This window comes from Lactuca serriola, chromosome 5, assembly GCF_051521515.1.
Source record: "Lactuca serriola cultivar US96UC23 chromosome 5, Lser_US96UC23_V15, whole genome shotgun sequence".
Classification (NCBI taxonomy): Eukaryota; Viridiplantae; Streptophyta; class Magnoliopsida; order Asterales; family Asteraceae; genus Lactuca; species Lactuca serriola.
This window is the reverse complement of record NC_136412.1, coordinates 306,799,084-306,818,769: the sequence shown is the minus strand read 5'-3', so window position 1 is coordinate 306,818,769 and position 19,686 is coordinate 306,799,084. Positions and strand designations below refer to the sequence as shown.

Sequence of the window (19,686 nt, the reverse complement as noted above, 5' to 3'; positions counted from 1 at the left end):
GTTTGGAATTTATACGAGTGAACCCGAGAACGAGCCGAGAAACAAGATGGAAAACATTGAAGAAATGTCAATGGGAGCTTACAAGAAGCAAATTCGTGAAGATGTTGGTCCGGGTTTAGTACAACCAGCAATACCTGCTACTGCCACATTCAAGCTGAAGGGACATATCCTCACTACATTAAAGGATATCCCATTTTATGGAAAGGATCATGAGGATGCATTTAAGCATCTAGATGAAGTCAAAGACATTGCTAACTATTTCAATGTTCGGAATTTTAACAGAGACACCATCTTACTAAGGATGCTACCAGTCACTTTCAAGGGAGCTGCAAAAGACTGGTTGAAAGCATTTCCTCCTGGTACAATCACTACTTGGGCTCAAATGTGTGAGCAATTTCTAGACCAGTTTTGCCCACCTTCCAAGATAGCTAAACTCAAGAAGGTAATAGCCAACTTTGAGCAACAGCCGGGGGAGTCACTTTACGAAGCTTGGGAGCGCTACAAGGGGTTGTTAAGGAATTGTCCTCAACATGATCTCAATGTTCAACAAGAGATGTCTATTTTCTATGATGGGGTCAATGTAATGACAAGACAACTCCTTTCTCAAGGCCCATTGACAAAGAAAAATCCAAGGGAGGTCAAGGGGTTAGTTGAAGAATTCGCAAGACACTCTCGTGAGTACCACAACCCAAGACAAGATGGAGCAAAAGGCTGTGGGGGTGCACATTCTGATGAGATGGCTACTATGATGGCAATGCTAAATAATTTGGACCGAAGGCTGACCCAAATGGACCAATCAATTCATGCAATTAGAGTTGGTTGTGAACGATGTAATGGTCCAAACTTGACTAAAGATTGCAACTTTGATGAGTATGGGAACAAAAAGGGCTCAAGTTTGCTATTCAAGTGGAGATAAATACGATGATGATTGGAGAAAGCCAAAGAAGGAGTGGTTGTCTTATGATGAGTACAAGAAATAGATGGAGAAGAAATTCAAACAGATGGGTCGGGGTTTTTACAAAAAAGAGCAACCACCAGTTGAGAAGAAAGCTGATTTAGAGTCTATGTTGGTTCGTTTCATGGAAGCTTCAGAGAAGAGATATGATGATACTGATGCAACATTAAAGGATCAAAGAAAAATGATGATGGAATAGCAGACCTTGATGAAAAATCATCAAGCCATGATGGTTGACCAGCAAAACTCATTGAGAAATCAACAAGCCTCCATCAATAACCTTGGTGAATGAGAAGCTCAACTTGGCCAACTTACAACTTTGGTGAATGAGAAGCAAATTCCTCAAATTCCTGAAAAGAAGACTCAATCCCATGTTATGGCAATATTAATTAAATACTTAATTAGCAAAGAAAAACAGTGAATGCTATTATTAGATACTCAATTAGGAAAGAAGAGTAACAATGCTATTATTAGATACTCAATTATTAATGTGGTATTGAATGCTATTATTCGATACTTAATTAGCAAAGAATAATGAGAAGATTCGACCTTTCCTCAATCTCCATGTTTATCATCTTATCATCTATGATACTTCAATTGTATGAGTGATTTATGAGTTCTAACAAAATATTTGAATCTCAAATACCATATTACTTGCATCTTCTCTTAAAAACATGTAATAAATTATAGTTTATTCAGAAAGATATTTGTTGCAAGTTATACAAAACGGATTGCTTTTTATTTTTAGAAAAAGTTAAAGTGCTTATTCCTTAGACAGCGCATTTCCAAATGTTCACTTTTGCAAATATTGGACTCCAAATGTAACACAATAGACCTTGTGTAAACAACTATTGATCATACAAGTGTCAAACAATCACCACTTACTTATTAATCGCACATTATTGAAGCTATTCTTTTATGGGAAATTCTACTGTATTTTTTAAATTGAAATAAATAAAGACACATAATGTGTAGTGATATTAATTTAAAACCAAGATTTTTTATTTCCATATGTGAAGAACTGGGAAAATTACCTCTCCTGCTTTAACAGTAATGACATGAGGCGTAAACCCAACACCAGGTGCACCTGTAATATTCAACAAATTATGAACTTAAAGATAGCATAAAGCATCCAGATGCTTCTTTATAGATGATCAACATGAAATTCAACAAATAACACATTAAATTAGATAAGACCGACTACCTAAAGCATCCAATTTCCACTTCCCAGAACCCACTGGCCTTCCTCTGTTTTTCTTAGCAGATGAATCTGCTTTTGGGGTTCCACTGCTACCATTATTTGAAGAATCCTAATTCCCACCACCAGTAGCAGAAGTAGGAATAGCAGCAATCGGAGCAGGAGCCAAACCAAGGGCAATGTTGCCATCAGGAGACAGTTAATACTTCCTCGGTCGTCCCCTCTTCTTTCTGATGGGCTCTATGTTGGATCCATCTGCCCTAAACCCATCGGACGAAGACCATCAGAAAGCATATTGTGAATGGTGAGAAGTTTATTTTGATACATTGAATAGAAAGTTGGTGCAGTAATTTAGGTACACTAATTTAGGAATTGCTTCAGTAAACATTCTTCAAGGTTTCAGTGTGGATATTAATCTAACAAAATTAAAAATATGGTGAAGAAATTGACAATTGGAGCATCAAAAAAAATGTTAGAAATAACAAACCTGGATATCATATTGGTGTGCAAGTCACAAACAATTATTGATAGCAGTAGGATTAGTCCTCCAATCCTCAGTCTCTCACACCCATCATTTTCCAATCGGAGCTATTCTAGAGAAAAATCAAAGCCGAAGGTAAAGCGAAACCGTAGACTTTGAAATCGACTGGTCTGCAGTGGCAGCGTTTGGCTGCTAATACCTATACATACATGAGCTTTGTGTAAATGATTGCTTTTGCAGAAAAAGATTGTGGTGAAGGTGACAATGAACGTTGAGAAGAAAATCCGTAAGGCTCTGAAAATCGTCGTTACTCTCTCTGGTAAAATCATGTTTTGTGATTGATTTTCGTCTTCCTAACTTTCATTGGATTCTGGGTTCTAGAGAAATCACTTTGTTTCAATTTCGTAACCTAAATGTTAACTTCAATTGGAATTGTTGGTTTTATACCTGATTATTGCTAACCTCAATTGGAGTTGATTTAATTACTTTACTAAATCATGATCTGAAATTTGATGAATAGGTGTGGACCTTACATGAGTTCGACGACTTGTAACAACATATGGAGATCAGAAATTAGAAAGAAACGAAAGAAATACCAGAAAATTAGAAAATCTGTGTCGGCTCTTCCTTCCTGAGTAGGCTGGTGGGGTTCCAATCGTAGGGTGAAATTGTCGAGCAGCGAAGTAAACACAGGTTCGTTTGATCAGCAGTCCGAAAGACGAAGGTAAATGGAAACAACAGAAGGCGGTGGAGGGAAAACGGTGAAGAGAATACGTGACAAACACGTGTCGACAAAGATTGTAGAAAATGGCATAAACTACCCAAAAGAGAAATGCATAGCAAGAAAGACAAATGATGACAGACCACCATAAACAAATGACCGTTTCTGTCAAAAGAGCACCTAGTTCACTGTTCCTAACTTTGAACAACTTTAATATATATATATATATATATATATATATATATATATATATATATATATATATATATATATATATATATATTAAATTCAAAATGTTTAATCCTTCTTGAGTCATATTAGGTATAAAATAAGATTATTAAAGTTTTAGTTTTGAATCTTTTTTCTACTAATGAAATTGTTATAAGAACAACCAATAATATGGTGCATGTCAGACAAGAAACTAGATAAATATTTATCATTTTAAAAACATTTAATATGAGTTTGCTATATTATGTTAAACTTGGTATGTTTTGGTGACAATTCTAGTACATTGAATAAATCATCACCATCGATCTCTGAAATATGGTCATTTTGTAACCTCTTTTCATGATTTTTGTTCTACTTACCTTTAGTTCATCACTACTCAGCGACTTCAACTTTTTTTTTGTGAATAAAAAACCAAAAGTGTCTTCATACTGCCTCTATTGCTCAAACATTAGCTTCAATGAACCAATAGTTTGATCAGTTATGTACACAAAATAAAGAATCTTGAATGATTATTTAGGTAAACATTCATGTACTTGTTTTGATGACTCAACATTACTGTCATCAAAATGTTTTTTTCTTAAAAAAACATTATTCTATTATTTCTCTTAACAAACATCATATGAATTGCTAAATCAAAATCCATAGCTCAAAACAATTCAAAGCCTTCAACTCATTCTCATAGTAATTATTAAATACTCAATAAATACTCAAGTTCTTAGTCATTACCATAACAATATGCATAGTTTCATATTATAGTTATCATTTCTTCATGTTTATTTTTAGATTATGCTTACAGCTCTATCAACTTAATTCACGTTCAATGTTATACCTTCTTTATGTTCCTTTATATTAGATTTAATACTATCAAATAGGGAAATCTACAGAAAAATCCCAATATTTTATCCTCATTTACGAAAAAGTCTCAAACTAAAATTTGTTAATGAAAAAGTCCAAATTACTGGTAAAAAGACGATTTGAACCTATTTTCCCGGTTTACCGGTTTCATTACTTAACCGGTTTTAATAAAGTCCAATTATTTTACCATAATTTACGAATAAGTCCCAAATTATGGTAAAATAATAGGATTTTAATGAAAATTATGGTAAAATAATGGGACTTTAATGTTTCCGGGTAAGTAATGAAACCGGTAAACCGAGAAATAGAGTCAAATCGTCAAAATTACCGGTTTTTGGGACTTTCATAAACAAATTTTAGTTTGGGACTTTTTCGTAAATTAGGATAAAATATTGGGACTTTTCCGTAGATTTCCCCTATCAAATATAATAATATTGTGTTTGAATATATACTTTTCTCCGACTAAAGAGATACTTGGTTATGTTTGTATCTTGGCCCATTTTTAATAATATATCTATTAAAACTAATTTTATCTTGAAGTTTGATGCATCTACAAAATTAATACTTTGATCTTTGTCATAACCCTAAACTCCAAATAAAAATTTAATTTTGAGTTGGGTATTTAATTTTGAGTTACAACATCGTCTGAACTCGTAATTCATAGTAAGGGGTTAGAGTATCATCGCATGAATACGTATTTACAACATCGCCTAAACTCGTAATTCATCACCTACAGGTTATGGGCCTGCTGGTGTTTCTACTAGGTTGTCTAGAATAGTCCGTGGTCGCCATCTATACTCTGGTAGATGACTACATCGCCACATTACCGGTTAAGGTTATGGTATCTCCTTTCATCCTACATCACATATTCATCATCATCTATTTACCTAATTATCATCACCTTTCTATCATCACCTATCTCTCATCATTTTATTACATCACACACCAACTATTTCATCTACCCATGTTTCATCCGCAACATATTTGTAGATATAAAATAAATATATCATTTAAATCTTTTAAAACATGTATAAAATCGTTCATACAGCATAGACAACAAGTATTCAAATAATATGCACACATAACACGTAATTTATATAAAATACTTCATATCTACGTGTAAGATGAAAATAACTATATATACCATAAAAATCCCATAAATGCTTCCTAACTTCAAACCCCAAGGTTTACTCTACTAAAGCTTCATATTCTCGACTCTCTGGACCTAGAAGGGTCCAGATCTATCACACCAAAAAGCTCAAGATAGGTCTTCCTCTCACTCTACACACTCAAGCTCGCTAGGGTTCTCACTTATGGGAAAGGTAGTCGCAATTGAAGGCCAAAAGTGCCTTTAAATATGGCTCGGGCCCAAAGATTTAGGGTTTCTGCCAACAGCGCGGACTCGTCGAGTCGCCTCACCGACTCGTCGAGTCCATTCATTAATCTGAGTCATCAGTCGTGACCTTACTCGACGAGTTGAGGCATCAACTCGTCCAGTCTCTCTTCTTAAATCAAAAGAAAAATACTTAAATTATGATACCTGAAAATTCGGATGTTACATTTTGTTTTTTTATTTCATAGATTTCTTCATCAACAAATGTTGCTACAATTAAACAAAAATAAATAATTTGCTAAAACATAATACAATAGGAAGTTTGTTAACATTTAGTCATTAAACTTTTAGAGGGAAACGAACTTTCGATTTTGTTCACATTTAGTCACTAAACTTTTTTTCGTTATCTATTTGCCAGTAAACTATTGAAACTGTTCACATTTTACCCTTATGACCGGTAACAGCCGGTCATAAGGGTAAAATATGAACAGTTTCAATAGTTCAATGGCAAATAGATAACGAAAAAAAGTTTAGTGACTAAATGTGACAAAAGTCGAAAGCTCGTTACCCTTTCAAGTCATTATCCCATTTCTATATATTGAAGTTTGATTTTTAATTGATATTAATATGTTTTAACAAACCTGATTTTTATTGTAAATAACACGAATAAGATTAGTAGAATCCACATACATTTTAATTAACATATTATTATTATTTTCTTATTTTTTAGTAATATAATATTAAAATATCCATTAAAAACCTTTTATGATTAGAGGCTACGTACGACCGCACAACTCACACACGTTCAGGGCTGCAAATAATGGTCAAGCAAGTTGTGTAAATCATAATGAATGTCAATCATTAAGTATGGAATTTTTACTTTCAAAACAACCTATACAAATATGACAAACAAAAAAATCAATTTCTTTGTATCGGATTTATTTTACCAAGTTGTAAGTTGTAATTTGTAGCATAACACCACATATACATGAAAGGATAATATTGGAAAATGTATCGTAAAGACCAATCAACCTCAAGACCCAAATTCATAGGTATTAAAAATTAAGAGAAAATATGTATTTATTCTCTTTCTGTGTTTAAATATGGAATTTATTAGTGCAAAAAATTAGGAATCAACTAATATATCATGACCAACGCTAACAGAAAATAATCTTAGTTTTTTAAAGTAAATTACATGACCATATAGTCCATATTGTTTGCATAATATGTGTGTTTGGTATTAACTCTTTGTTTTAACTCAGTCGATTCCTATGCTTTGATTTGTAACAATTTTAACCACTTTCCGACACGAAAAGGGTATGAGGCCAATCCAACGGTATTATATGTAGATGGCATATGAACTTATTAGTACCCCTCTTTGTATCAAACAAGTCACAACTAAAAAATCTTAGTATTCTATATATTTCTCTAAAAACAATGTACCATTAAACACACTTATGGTTGCATTATACACATCTCTAAAAACAAACAAAAAGCTGTAAATTTCACAAGTCAATATGTGTTTGTGCATTTTTTCAACAAAAACATCAATTATATAAACATATTTGATACTTGCTATAAATTTACTTTCAATACTTACATTTGAAAATATCATAATGCATTACTAAATAGGTTTCAAGTCTCATAAATACATATAATTATAATAAAATGAATAGGTAAAGTACATTACCCAACTAGTTGTTAAAAGACAAAGTGTTAATTGTTAATAAACAAAGGGTGAATCTAATGTTCTTTAGTACTTCTTATAATCACTGAAGCATTACTATATAGCATGTTAAGTGTTTATCTCAAAGTACCTTATTGATGATTACTTTTCTAGACAGACTTAAACCATTTACCCAACCACATGTCAATTACACATCTCAAAGTGTCATGAGAAATAAAATAAGAAAATTTTAATATGGGTTGAATTCATTTGCTAGTATGGAGATTAAAAATCAAAGAGTCCGTAACAAAGAGATAAAATTCATGGTAGAGGTTTTTCATTATTTTGTGTCATTCGAAATCGATTTTAGTTTCATCAGAATATGTGCAAAATTGGGTAGGATGTCGGGGATTTCCTAGGTTTAAGCATCAATGAGGCTATGATTTCTAGTAGATATCTCAAAGTGTGCACAAAATTGATTTCAATCTTACTAAATTTTTGGTTTTTGTTTTTTTGGGTTTGAGCATTGATATGTCCCAAAATACAACATAATTATTTTTTCATTTTTGAAAAAGTTAAACCATTCAATCATTACTTCCAAAAGATATTAAAAGTGTCCAAAGGTGTTTTAAAATAACATTCGAGTGGTAATAAAATCATAATTGTCGAGTCTCCAGTGGATGCAGTGCAATCATATTGGGTCATTTCCCTTGGAACCAGAGGTACCTGGAACATTTAAACATACAAAAGTTAGCACAAAGCTTAGTAAGGTCCCCAAAATACCACATAGCATACATAATGTGTGCATGTTGAAGTCCTCCCATAGTCTTACAATCACTCAATGTTGTCTTCCTCCTACAGTCTTCAAAGCTATGGTCCTTCCATAGTCTTCTGTACGACTACCATGGTCCTCCCATGTGACATCCCCCATTTTTCAAAACCAATTAAAACATTTTTCTTTACGCTTTTGTAAATTGACTTGCGGATTTCCCAGATAAATAAACATTTTTAATTAACGAAAGTAGATTTTATTAAAACCTTGAGGAAGTCATTCGTTCATATCCAAACATACATTCACCGTAAATTATAAAAGGTCCTGAATATACATATTACAGGCACATCGCTTTATTCCACTCAACATCCAAACTAGACTACTACAGCCTTGGTTCCACTACATGTTATGCTTAAAAATGAGTGGGTTAGGTTTCGGAAAACCTAGTGAGATACGTAAGGTTTTCAAACCCATAATAGTTTAATGATAATAATTATTATCATTCCTACAAACAACATCATCAGATAATTAATATAAAATCTGACCTAAGAGTAACTACCCAACCCAATCGATCCTTACACATCCTAAAGAAACGATTATCTAGAGGAATCACCCAACCTGATAAATCATTTGAGCAATTGTTAGACTATACAACCAGGGTGTCCTTGGCCAGTGTAACTCATATTAGGCAACCGATGTTTAGGTATTTGATAAATATGGTATCCCAATGTTCTAGAGGAATCACCCAGACATACTTGTTAGTTGTTTGATATGGACCCACCATTTTTGGTCATCCAAGAAAGATGAGAAACACTTCGTTTTGATCTCACACACTCTACCCCAGGCATGATACCTAATCGATATCTAACTTAATTTTAACTAAGTTTCCTTTAAAAGTCTTATTCTTAACCTAAGGCAAGACTTATATTTAAAGGCAATCAATTTCCAATACGGTTTCTAATTCAATAGTTTTATCTTAATTATACAAATAACATATTGATAGTAACTACACACGCCCATGAAAAAGTGTCTGGTGATTGGTAAATCGGGAAGAGCTTCGCCTTACACCTTTTCCTAAATACCTAGATTTACATAACTCTAAGTCTTAGTCAAAATTCGTACTTCATGGAACTATCATCCTAAGGGTTTAGATTTCTCAATAATACCAAAGTCTATTTGAAGAACTAAATAAGGAATAACCAGGTAGGATCATATTGGAGGTACTTTCTGGTTGGTATACAAAGTATACTATTTGGAAATCTCACTTTAAACACCTCACTAAATCCAGCTTAGACATCACTCCTATAAGTAGATCAATCAATATAACGACTTGCAATCGTTTAAAAATATTACTTTTAAGTTCCTAGTAATGACTTATACCTATAATTATAAATTACACAAAAGCAGAGTAAGTGTAGCTCACTTACAGGGTACTATAGGTGAGAACCGTGAACTAGTCGGGCAGAATACTAACTGGGGATCTCCTAATGGAAGGCTACTACTTAGATGAGTACTCAGGGGCGTTGTAGGGCTTCTCCTCATAACAGAAACAAAGGAAAAATGGGCCACATGCCAAATCTTTCAGAGAGAAATCGATTGAAATTGTATTAGGATTGAAGGAGGAATGAGTTGTTATTTATAGGCCGATTTCTTGGGATGTGCATCGTGCATAGTAGCGGCATGCCGCGCTCTTGGTCGGAACATAGTGACGTGGCGAAATGTTTGCCTGACACATGGTGTGAGAACAAGATCGATGCGCAGGGACAAGGTTTGTAACTCAAACCTTGAGTGAATGCTTAAGATCAATGCCTACTTGTTAATAAATATTCAAGTCAAGCCTGGAATGACCAGTCAAGTCTTAGATAATAGATTCCACCAAAGATGAAGTCATTTAATGAACAATGAGAATAAATGCTCAAGGTAAAGTTAATAAATGAAGATCAAGACGAATGTTTGAAAGAAGTTTGAAATATCTTAGTAAAGTGCCAAAAAGTTAAGTGAAAGATTTGTTGTTGACTTCTATTGAATGATCCTATAAATAGGAGTGAAGGTTATAGTGAATTAACTAGAGTGCTTACATAGGACTGGACAATAGAAACGATTCTGACATTCTGATTTTCCAAATACAACAAAAGACTAAGTCCTATGAAACGTTAGATAAATACAAAGACAATTACAATAAATGCACTAAGACAAAATAGAGTTGCTCCAGATCAGCATCGATTCCGGACATGAGAGTCGTTCCAGAATGCCTTTAGTCTTCACATCTTCTTCTTTCCTGGTCCGGACAGATTCTGGACCACTCTTCATTATTGACTTCGGAACATCTACTCCGGAATGCAAGTACTTTGGAACTTAGTTCATTTATTCCTTGATGAAGGTGTATGCTCTAAACAACCACTCTCAGACTGCAATGTACCACGCCAATTGAATCACAAAATTTTCCTTGACCTGTTCCGGAGCATCAGACTTGGACGCCCGGGATATGAACTTCTTCAGAGCTTTGCTCGGAACAAGATTTTTGTCAAGGACTCGGTAACAATCCTTCTTGTTGTGTAGACAAACCCTAGAACCGGTTCTTCAATAGGACCAACTGTAAGAATTTCAGCTTCCGGAAGAACAAAGTCGATTTTGGGAACAAATTGTTCAGTTCCGTATAGGTGTGCAAGCTCATAATCGCGTCGAAAAAATTCCGCAACATAATCTTTCAGGAGCTCAGAGTAGCATGGTAAGCTCCCATACTGATGTCATCCTTTTGATTTTCTCTCAAGTAGGCAGCTAAAGTGAGGATATCATTAGGATTCATGGAGGGAAAGTCAGCATCAGTAACAATTCGGGGTGTTGGCTTGTTTTGAAGGATGTGAAAACAGAATAGAGGACAGTTCAGATCAAATTTTACCAAAAATTTCTTCCGAAACCCTGAAATTTGGTAATCCTCTTCCTCGTCCACACTTCCTTGAGAGGCTGTGCGTGCTTAGAGTAGAAAGTTTTAAGTCTTTCTTGCTCAGTCTGGATAATCATCTTCGGATCGTCAGATGGGTGAAGAGGAGCAAACTTGGTGTAGAATTCGATGTATGGAGAGAAAGGAAGATCTAGCTGTTCGGAGTCATTGGTGGGAACGTCGTAGTACATGTATGGAACAATTTCTTGAGCCTAAAGAATGCCTTCATGGAAAAAAGGAGAGATGCCATGCATCGGATCAGGATTATCCTTTAGAGGTTGGATCTGGATGCTATCCTCTAATGCCTAGTTGATTTCTTCCTGAGACCATCCATGTTCTTGCTTGAGAAGAGGTCCGGAATGAAAGGCTTGTTGCTCGATAGTCATAGGTTTCTTCCCTTTGTCTCTCTGAAGTGCAGATATAACGAGCTTCATGTTTTCATCGATCATAAATTCCAGAGTGCGATTTGGAAGAGGGTCTTCCAGAATTTCATCAGGGATCCAGAGAGGAGAGCCCTGGTCGGTTAGAGCAATCTTTGGGTCCGGAATGGGGGGTTGAACGAAAGGAGTGGCTCAGAAGGCTTGAGCGGTAAAAAAGGATTTTTCTTTAGCCATTTGAATGCCCATCCGGAGAGCATCAGGAAGAGAGGACGGTCAGGAAACAGCATACCAGATTCTCTTTTGCTCTTCTGTCATTTCCTTCGGAAGGGTCAACTTAGGAGCTTGAAGACCAAGAACTCCCTTAGGAGCTTTATCCGGAATATATTCGTCTTCATCTTCACTTCCTTCTTTTTCAGAGTTCCCTAGCATTCCAGAGACGACTTGAACTTTATCTTCGGAATCTAGGTCTTTATCACAAAGTGTAAATTCCAAGGCGGGTTTCCAAGGTTGGCTTGGGCTTCCCCCCCCCCCCTCTTGCATCGGTGGACTTCGGAACTGGTGCAAGTACCAAAGTGTTCTGGAGATCATCAAATTTTGGGAAGACTTTCTAAATCCCTATGATGAGTTGAAGAGTGAGGGTGTCGTAGGCTTCGGATTTGGGAGCTTGTGCAAGAAGGTGATCAAACAGATGCCCTAGGATGGCTAACATCTAATCAAACATCTGATTCGGAACATCAACGATGTTCCAAGTGGATCAGAGAAGGTTGATGAGGACTTGTTGAATAATCATTTTCATTTCATCCTTCTTCTTGATCTCCTTCTCCATTCTTTGGATTTGTTTCTCATGACGAATGTGGGTCTGCTTAATAAGATCATTGGTAGCAGACACCGAGTCGTCATGGACTTTGAGCATGGAGGTAATGGTGTTAAGATAATAATCAACCAAAATATCGTATTTGGAGTCAACTTCCTCCATTGTGTGCCTGAGCTGGAGAGAGATTAATTGATCCAATTAGGCTTCTCTTTCAGCAACAGATGGTCCGGACTATTGGGATATTGACTGAAGAATGACATCAAGTTTGGAGTCAAGTCCGGAGACTTTTTGATCCATTTTTGTGTTAAGCTCTATGACGGAAGTTTCGATAGATGACACTTTCTTCATAATGTCCGAGAAATTGGTCTGAATCTCGAGGAGAGCGAAGGGGTCAATATAGTCACCAGCGGAGGATTCCGAATCATAGTCTGAGTTGTGCAGAGGAGCTTGGCATGAAGAAATATTTGTGGATGGACCCAGCTTGGTTGCATCATCATCTTCATTCATTTTGGAGTTGAGTTCACCATCCAGAGTGGCTGATGAAGAGGATCCGAAGTCATAGGCGGACATGGATACGAATGCCTTTGATTGTAAATGGAGTGAAGGCATGAAATCTGTGTGCGGAATAGTTTTTGCTGCATCATCCAGCATGAATTCTTCGGAGAGCTCTTCATCTGGATTGGTTCGTAAGATGTTTTGATGAGTGCTAACGGGTGGTAGTTCCGAAGTGAGTTCGTTGACTGCATTTGCATCAGTGGGAGGAACATAAGGCATATTTCATTGGATGGCCCTATTCCTCATGGAGATGAGAGTGGATACCACTTGAGCTCTGGTGAGATCCGGATGTTTTGATGCGGCCTTGTTAAAAACATCTTCCTATTGGGGATCATTAGCACCTGGTCGTCTTGTACGCCTTCCGGGTATCATACCAGTTGAGGCTTCCGAATTCAGAGAGACTGCTCCATTTCCGGAAAGCTTAAGGTCCGGAACAGGGGTTCTGGACTGTGTGTGTAGAAGAAATAATGGGATCATCAAAGAGACTCGTGGGTTTGTTCCAGGGGGCTGCAAGGAACTATGGTCAACACCGACATCACCTTTTTGGGAAGGTAAGGGTGGATTATGGGGAGACTCCCCGTGAGTGTGTGCAGGTGATTTTGAAACATTAAGGGGTACCTCAGATGAGTGGGCAGGAGGGGTGTTCGAACAACCAGAGTCAGCCTGAATGTGATGAGCATCTTCCTTTGGAGAGTAAGAGATGACTTTGGTTCTCTTTTTAGGCTTTGACTTGGGGGGGGGAACCCTTTTGCTTGGCAGGTTTCTTAACCTTAGGTCCGGACATAGTAGGATTGGCCTCTTCCGAAATGCACTCAACTGAGACTGGGGCAGGTTGTGTTGGGCCGAACACAACCGAAATCTCTAAGTGTTATTTTAGATAAGTGGAATCGGAAGGAATAAGGGCCAACATGTGGTCCGGAAGTCATCTGACCAGACCAAAGGAGGATTGGTCCGGAATCCGATAAGCCTTAACAACTTTGAAGGAAATACATACCTCTGGAGGAATGGTGTTAACCGGAAGTGGTTCGGAAATCTCTTGGAATATTTTTTGGAGCGTCATTCCCAAAACCTAGGGCTCGAAATCTCGTTCTCCTTTCTTTTGATGGCGAATTTGCAAAAATCTTGCCATAAGACTTCTGGAAGATCCACTGCATTGTCACGTCCGGAGTAGATGTTGTAGACGACATTGAGCCAATCTTTGATTAGCGTATCAGTTCCTCCATGCTTTCCGGACATCCCTCTGATGATGAAGTGCATTAGCATGGTCAAGAGTCGGGAGACGGCGGACCTCTTAAAACCTTTAGCCCTGCAATCTTTATTATACCCGATATATGTTAAAAACGTCTGAAACTCTTAAGCCGTTGGTTCTTGTACCTCGAAACCCCTTGGGTTTGCTTTCACACCGATCTCCTTAAGGAATGTCAATTTGTAGATTGGAACAGTTCTGTCACCGATGATTGTAGTCTCTAGAGCACCATCTTTGAGTTTGATACTGGTAAAAGCACAATGAAGATGATGAAGTGGTAGTGGAGGTTAAGGTATTTTAGTAAGGGGAATGGAGATAGGGTGATTTGCGATAAACTTGATCATCACCCTGATGGATTCATCGTAATCCATTGGATTTAGGGAAAACAGTTGAGTGGTGTCTCTTATAAACAGTTCTTGATCGGCAGATGATGATGAACCCTTGGAACCATTGGTAGATTTCTTTCTTGCAATGGATTTCTTTGTGGTTGAGGCAGTTTGAGTGGGTTTTTGTGGAGACGCTATTGTTGCAGGAGATGAATGCTTGAAGAACACGAAGAACTTAGAGAGAAATCAAGGGTTTTGAAAGTATTGTGCTCGTAAAGAGGTAAAAGGGGGTTTTGATTGGTATTTATAGGTAAGGTTAGTGGGTCGGGTCGGTGGATGTAATGATGAGGAGCCAAACAAAAAACGGGTCGAATTAAATAGTAAATATGTTTAGGGGGCTGAGTTAACCTGGGAGGTGAAAGGTGAGGTTGTTTTTGGCTAAAAATGGAAAATGTAACCGATGATTCGATGGCTACTTTTATGGGGGCGTGCAATCGTGTCACGAGAATCAAGGATGATAGGATAAGGATCTTCCTAGAGAGTAACCATTGTGAGAAAAACGTTTCACCTTATTATCCTTTGGACTTCCGGATGAGCTGTTCCGGACAGAGTGTGATCCGGAGGGTAAAGAGTTGTATTCCGGAACATACTTATTTTGAAAAAGGGGTCCGAAATGAGAAATAATCTGGAGAGAGTTTCAAATCTGGAGTAAAAAATTTAGTGCGCTTCCGGAAAAGGTTTGTGATTCCGGAACAAAAATTCAGTTTGATTTGAAAGAGTTGGAGATTCCGGAGTAGAAATTCCTGAATAGTGATTTTTCAAGAGTTTCCGGAGTGAAATTAAAAATGTTTTCGGAACATGGTTTAGAAAGCATTCCGGAGTGAGATTTTAGAAAAGCTTCCGGAGTGAATTTTGAAATTCTGGAGTAGATTTTGAAATTCCAGAGTGCAAAATGTAATAGCTTTTCGGAGTGGAATTCTCGGATGCCATTATGAAGTATATTCCAAAATATTAATCTGAATACAATGACAATATGGACTTTGAATAAGAATCAATCAGAATGAATTGTACAGCTTAAAACTCAAGTGATGGTCATAAATAAAGATAAGTAAAATGATCCTATGTATTCCGATAGAAAGTAGTTCCGAGATGAAAATATTTTGAGATCAGAACTAGTTTTCTTTCAAATATGTCTATCAAAGAGAGCAAATCTCTTGAAAGAACTAAGGATTTGGTATCATCATACCCATCTTGTTCAGAAAACCATTGAATGTGGTTGCGTCTAATGCCTTGGTAAAGACATCAGCAATCTCATCGTCAGATGGAACAAAAATGAGTTCAATGTTACCATTAAGTACATGATCTTTTATGAAATGGTACCTTATATCGACGTGCTTAGTCATTGAGTGCTGAATTGGATTGTGGGAAATTGCAATGGCACTTTGAGAATCACGATAGATAGGAATATATTGAAAGCGGTAACCATAATCCAAGAGTTGAGATTTCATCCACAGAACCTAAGATGTACAGCTGGCAGCAGTAATGTATTCGGCTTCGGCTGTAGAGAGTGCAATGCAGTTATGTTTCTTGGATGACCAACTGACCAAACGACAACCTAAGAACTAACAGCCCCCTGAAGCGCTTTTTCTATCAAGTTGAAGACCACCATAGTTTGAATATGAATATGCTTGAAGAAGGAAGCTTTAATTTGCTGGGTACCAGATTCCGAGACTCTTTGTGCCTTTAAGGTATCGGAAGATTTGTTTCACAGCCAAGAGATGAGACATCTTTGGGTTGACTTGAAATATGGCACATAAACATGTTGAGAACATGATATCCGTACGACTTGTTGTGAGATAGAGTAGGGATCCAATCATTTTGCGGTATTTCTTTTCATCAACTGAAACACCTGAAGGGTCGGCAAAGATCTTGTGTCCGAAGCCCATTGGTACCTTGGCTGAGGCACAAGTGTCCATTGAGTATTTCTTGAGGAGTTCCGAAATATACTTCTCTTGGTGAATAAATATTCCTCTGTTATTCTGTTTGACTTGAAGACAAAGAAAGAAGCTTAACTCCCGATTCATGCTCATTTGGAATCGATTGATCATTAGATTTGCAAAATCAGCAACCATAGATGAATCCGGAGATCCAAAAATGATGTCGTCCACATAAATTTGTACCAGCATAAGATGCTTTCCATTTGATCTTCGGAATAGAGTGGGATCTAAAATTCCTACTTGAAAACCGGAGCGTTTGAGAAAATCAGTGAGGGTCTCGTACCATGCCCGAGGAGCCTGCTTGAGTCTATAGACAGCCTTCTGGAGTTTGTAACACTAGTTCGGAAAAAAGAGACTAACAAAACTGGGGGGCTGTTGAAGGTACACTTCAGTGTCAAGTTCACCGTTAAGAAATGCACTCTTAACATCCATTTGGTAAACTTTGAAGCCTTTATGAGTAGTATAAGCAAGAAAGATTCTGATGGCTTCAAGACGTGCAACAAGAGCAAAGGTCTCATCGTAGTCGAGCCCTTCGATCTGTGTAAATCCTTTTGCCACCAATCTTTCTTTATTTCAAATAATAACTCCTGCATCATCTAGCTTGTTACGAAATACCCATCTCGTACCGACAATGGGATGATTCTGAGGAGGAGACACGAGGGTCCAGACTTCATTTCGGTCAAATTCTGCCAGTTCTTCTTGCATGGCTGTAATCCAGCCAGCATGCTCCAATGCTTCTTTGATGGATTTGGGTTCAACCATGGATATAAATGCTGAAAATGGCATTCATTTCGGATACTTGTAGCAGAACGATTCTGTACACCAGCATTGGGGGTACCGATTACTTGGTTCGGAGGATTATCCTTGGTCCAAACATGTAATCGTGGGAGTTCTTGTGCAACTGTCGATCCGATATCAACAGTGGAATTGATTTGCTCCCCCTGAATGGTTTGAATGTGAGGATGATGCTCCCCCTGAACTTCTAAACCAGAGAGATTGACATCATCATCAGAAGGGAACTCAAATAAGTTTTCATTTTCATCATTGTTGAGAGGATTGGAATCATCGAAATCAATAGCTGCATCTTGGAAGCCATCCACATTTGATTCAAGAGAGGGATTATCATTCTCCCCCTCCACCTGAGAAGGTTGAAATGGTTCGGAATCAAATGGAGGGAGGCTAGGGATCGGACCGGAGACATTATGTGAGACAGGAGCTTTCGAAGGAGGGATTGGAATAAGAGTTGGTCTTGATCGAGATTCCGAATCAAGAGCGGTTTTGGAACGACCAAAGAGAGTTTCAAATTCAACTTCAAGAATTATTTGGGGATTCGGACATCCTGGCGGAGGAGCATCGGACTCCATAATGTGAGTTGTAATGTGAGTTGGGCCAGAATTTCGAACGAAGTTTTCATTTAAAGTAACATCAAAGCTTTCTTCCAGAACACGAGTTCTCCGTTTAAGAACTCTCTAAGCTTTCGATTTTGAGGAGTACCCAAGGAAGATGGCTTCATCAGCTTTAGGTTGGAACTTGGTAAGCTGATCACGGTTGTTCTTAATAAAGCACCTGCATCCGAAAACATGCAAAAACGAGATTGTTGGCTTCCGACCATTCATTGCTTCGTATGGTGTCATGTTGAGGCGTTGATTGATGATAATCCGATTTTGAGTGAAGCAGTCATTGGCTTTGGACTTTGATTGTGACTTAGGAACAACTTTGTGTTTCGGGGTGGTATTCATTGAATTCTTTGGAAACAGACAAAAGGCTAATGTTTTTTCATCTATCCAGTAGTCATATTTTATGACTTGAGGGTTCCGAATGGTCTTCTTCGGACCTGTGACTTCCGGACTGTTGGTAACATTTGTAACCTCCGGAATTGGTTTATCATCAATGGGAGTTTTGACTTTCCACCCAAGATTTTTCTTTGAAGATTTTGAAAAAGATGTTTTCTTTGCATTTGTGGAGTTGCTTGATGACTCATTGGTTTCTGAAAGATTTGGTTTAAAAATTGTGCCATCAGATTTTGCAATAAAAACAGATGAAACAGTCAGAGGAGAAGTGTTTTGGATTGTTCTGACATTCACACGAGATTTAGGCCGAGTAGAATTGTCTACTTTCTTGGGTTCTACATGACTAGGAGATTCAGAAGGTCTTTTGAGGATCTTAGTGGGAGCAAAGGAGTTTTGACTATGAGTTGATGCATGAGAGTTCCGAGATACACTTGGTTTGGAGTTTTTAATGGACCTGGAATTTTGTCTAGTCTTAACTTCCTTCTTATGTGCATTTCGAGCTTCTACTTTGGGATCAAAAATATCCTTCCTATTCAACATTGATTTTCTCTTAGGGTGAGATGAGGATATTGAAGTTTGTCCTACCGATGGATTACTAAACTCAGGAATAATGAGAATCAATTTTGCTTTTGAAACTACCAAGGGATGAAATTTGTAACAATCAAAGGAGACACAACTTGATTTTTCGACTTTATCACCTAAGGATGCCCATACAAACTCAGAGGTATCAGTTTCGGTTGTCTAGGAAGGAATTTCTTCAACTACACAGTTGTTTGTATGATTACTCCTAGGAACATAATCTACGCAATTTGGAAGACTGTAATGAAATTTCTGTTGGATTAGTGTCTAAGTCTATTTTGGTATGTACTTGACCCGATGGTGCATGGTCCTTTTGGGTTGCCTTCACCAAAGCAACTTGATTGGAGAAATAAATAAAGAGAGAGAGGTTATTATGATTTATTAATATGTTATAAGAATAATATATTAAATGAGAAATCATATTTGTTTAATTAATATTGGTCAATAATTAATTAAGAATTAATTTTGTGATCAAGTGTAATTAATTAAACTAGAGGGGCTGAATTGTAATTATGTGATAGTTACAAAATAAGGTAAGGATTATCTTATATATATGGTGAACGAATTTGAGGTGTAAATCCCTTAGAATTCGAGTATGATAAGGATTCAAGGATTATCTTATTGGTTGCTTGGTGGATAAGCAACTAGATAAGGATAATGACTGAAACCCAATCTCTACACCTATATAAACACCCCTAGGGTCATGAATTCGTGTATACCTTCCCAAGAAGTCTTAGAGACGAATTCTAACCTCCCTCCTCTCTCTTTATACCTTCTCCACTTGCTTATGGTGTTTGTAAGCCATTAGAGGAGTGACACTTGTGACTCTCAGCTTTCCAAGGTCAATTC

At 37.1% G+C, this 19,686-nt stretch overlaps 1 non-coding gene across 1 annotated transcript; it reads right to left on the bottom strand.

The window, feature by feature from the left end:
• Positions 1-430: 430 nt before the first annotated feature.
• On the bottom strand, positions 431-537 carry LOC145055982 (small nucleolar RNA R71). Its single transcript, XR_013685524.1, has one exon. It is a non-coding gene; the product is annotated as a small nucleolar RNA R71 (small nucleolar RNA).
• Between the last annotated feature and the right edge of the window lie 19,149 nt (positions 538-19,686).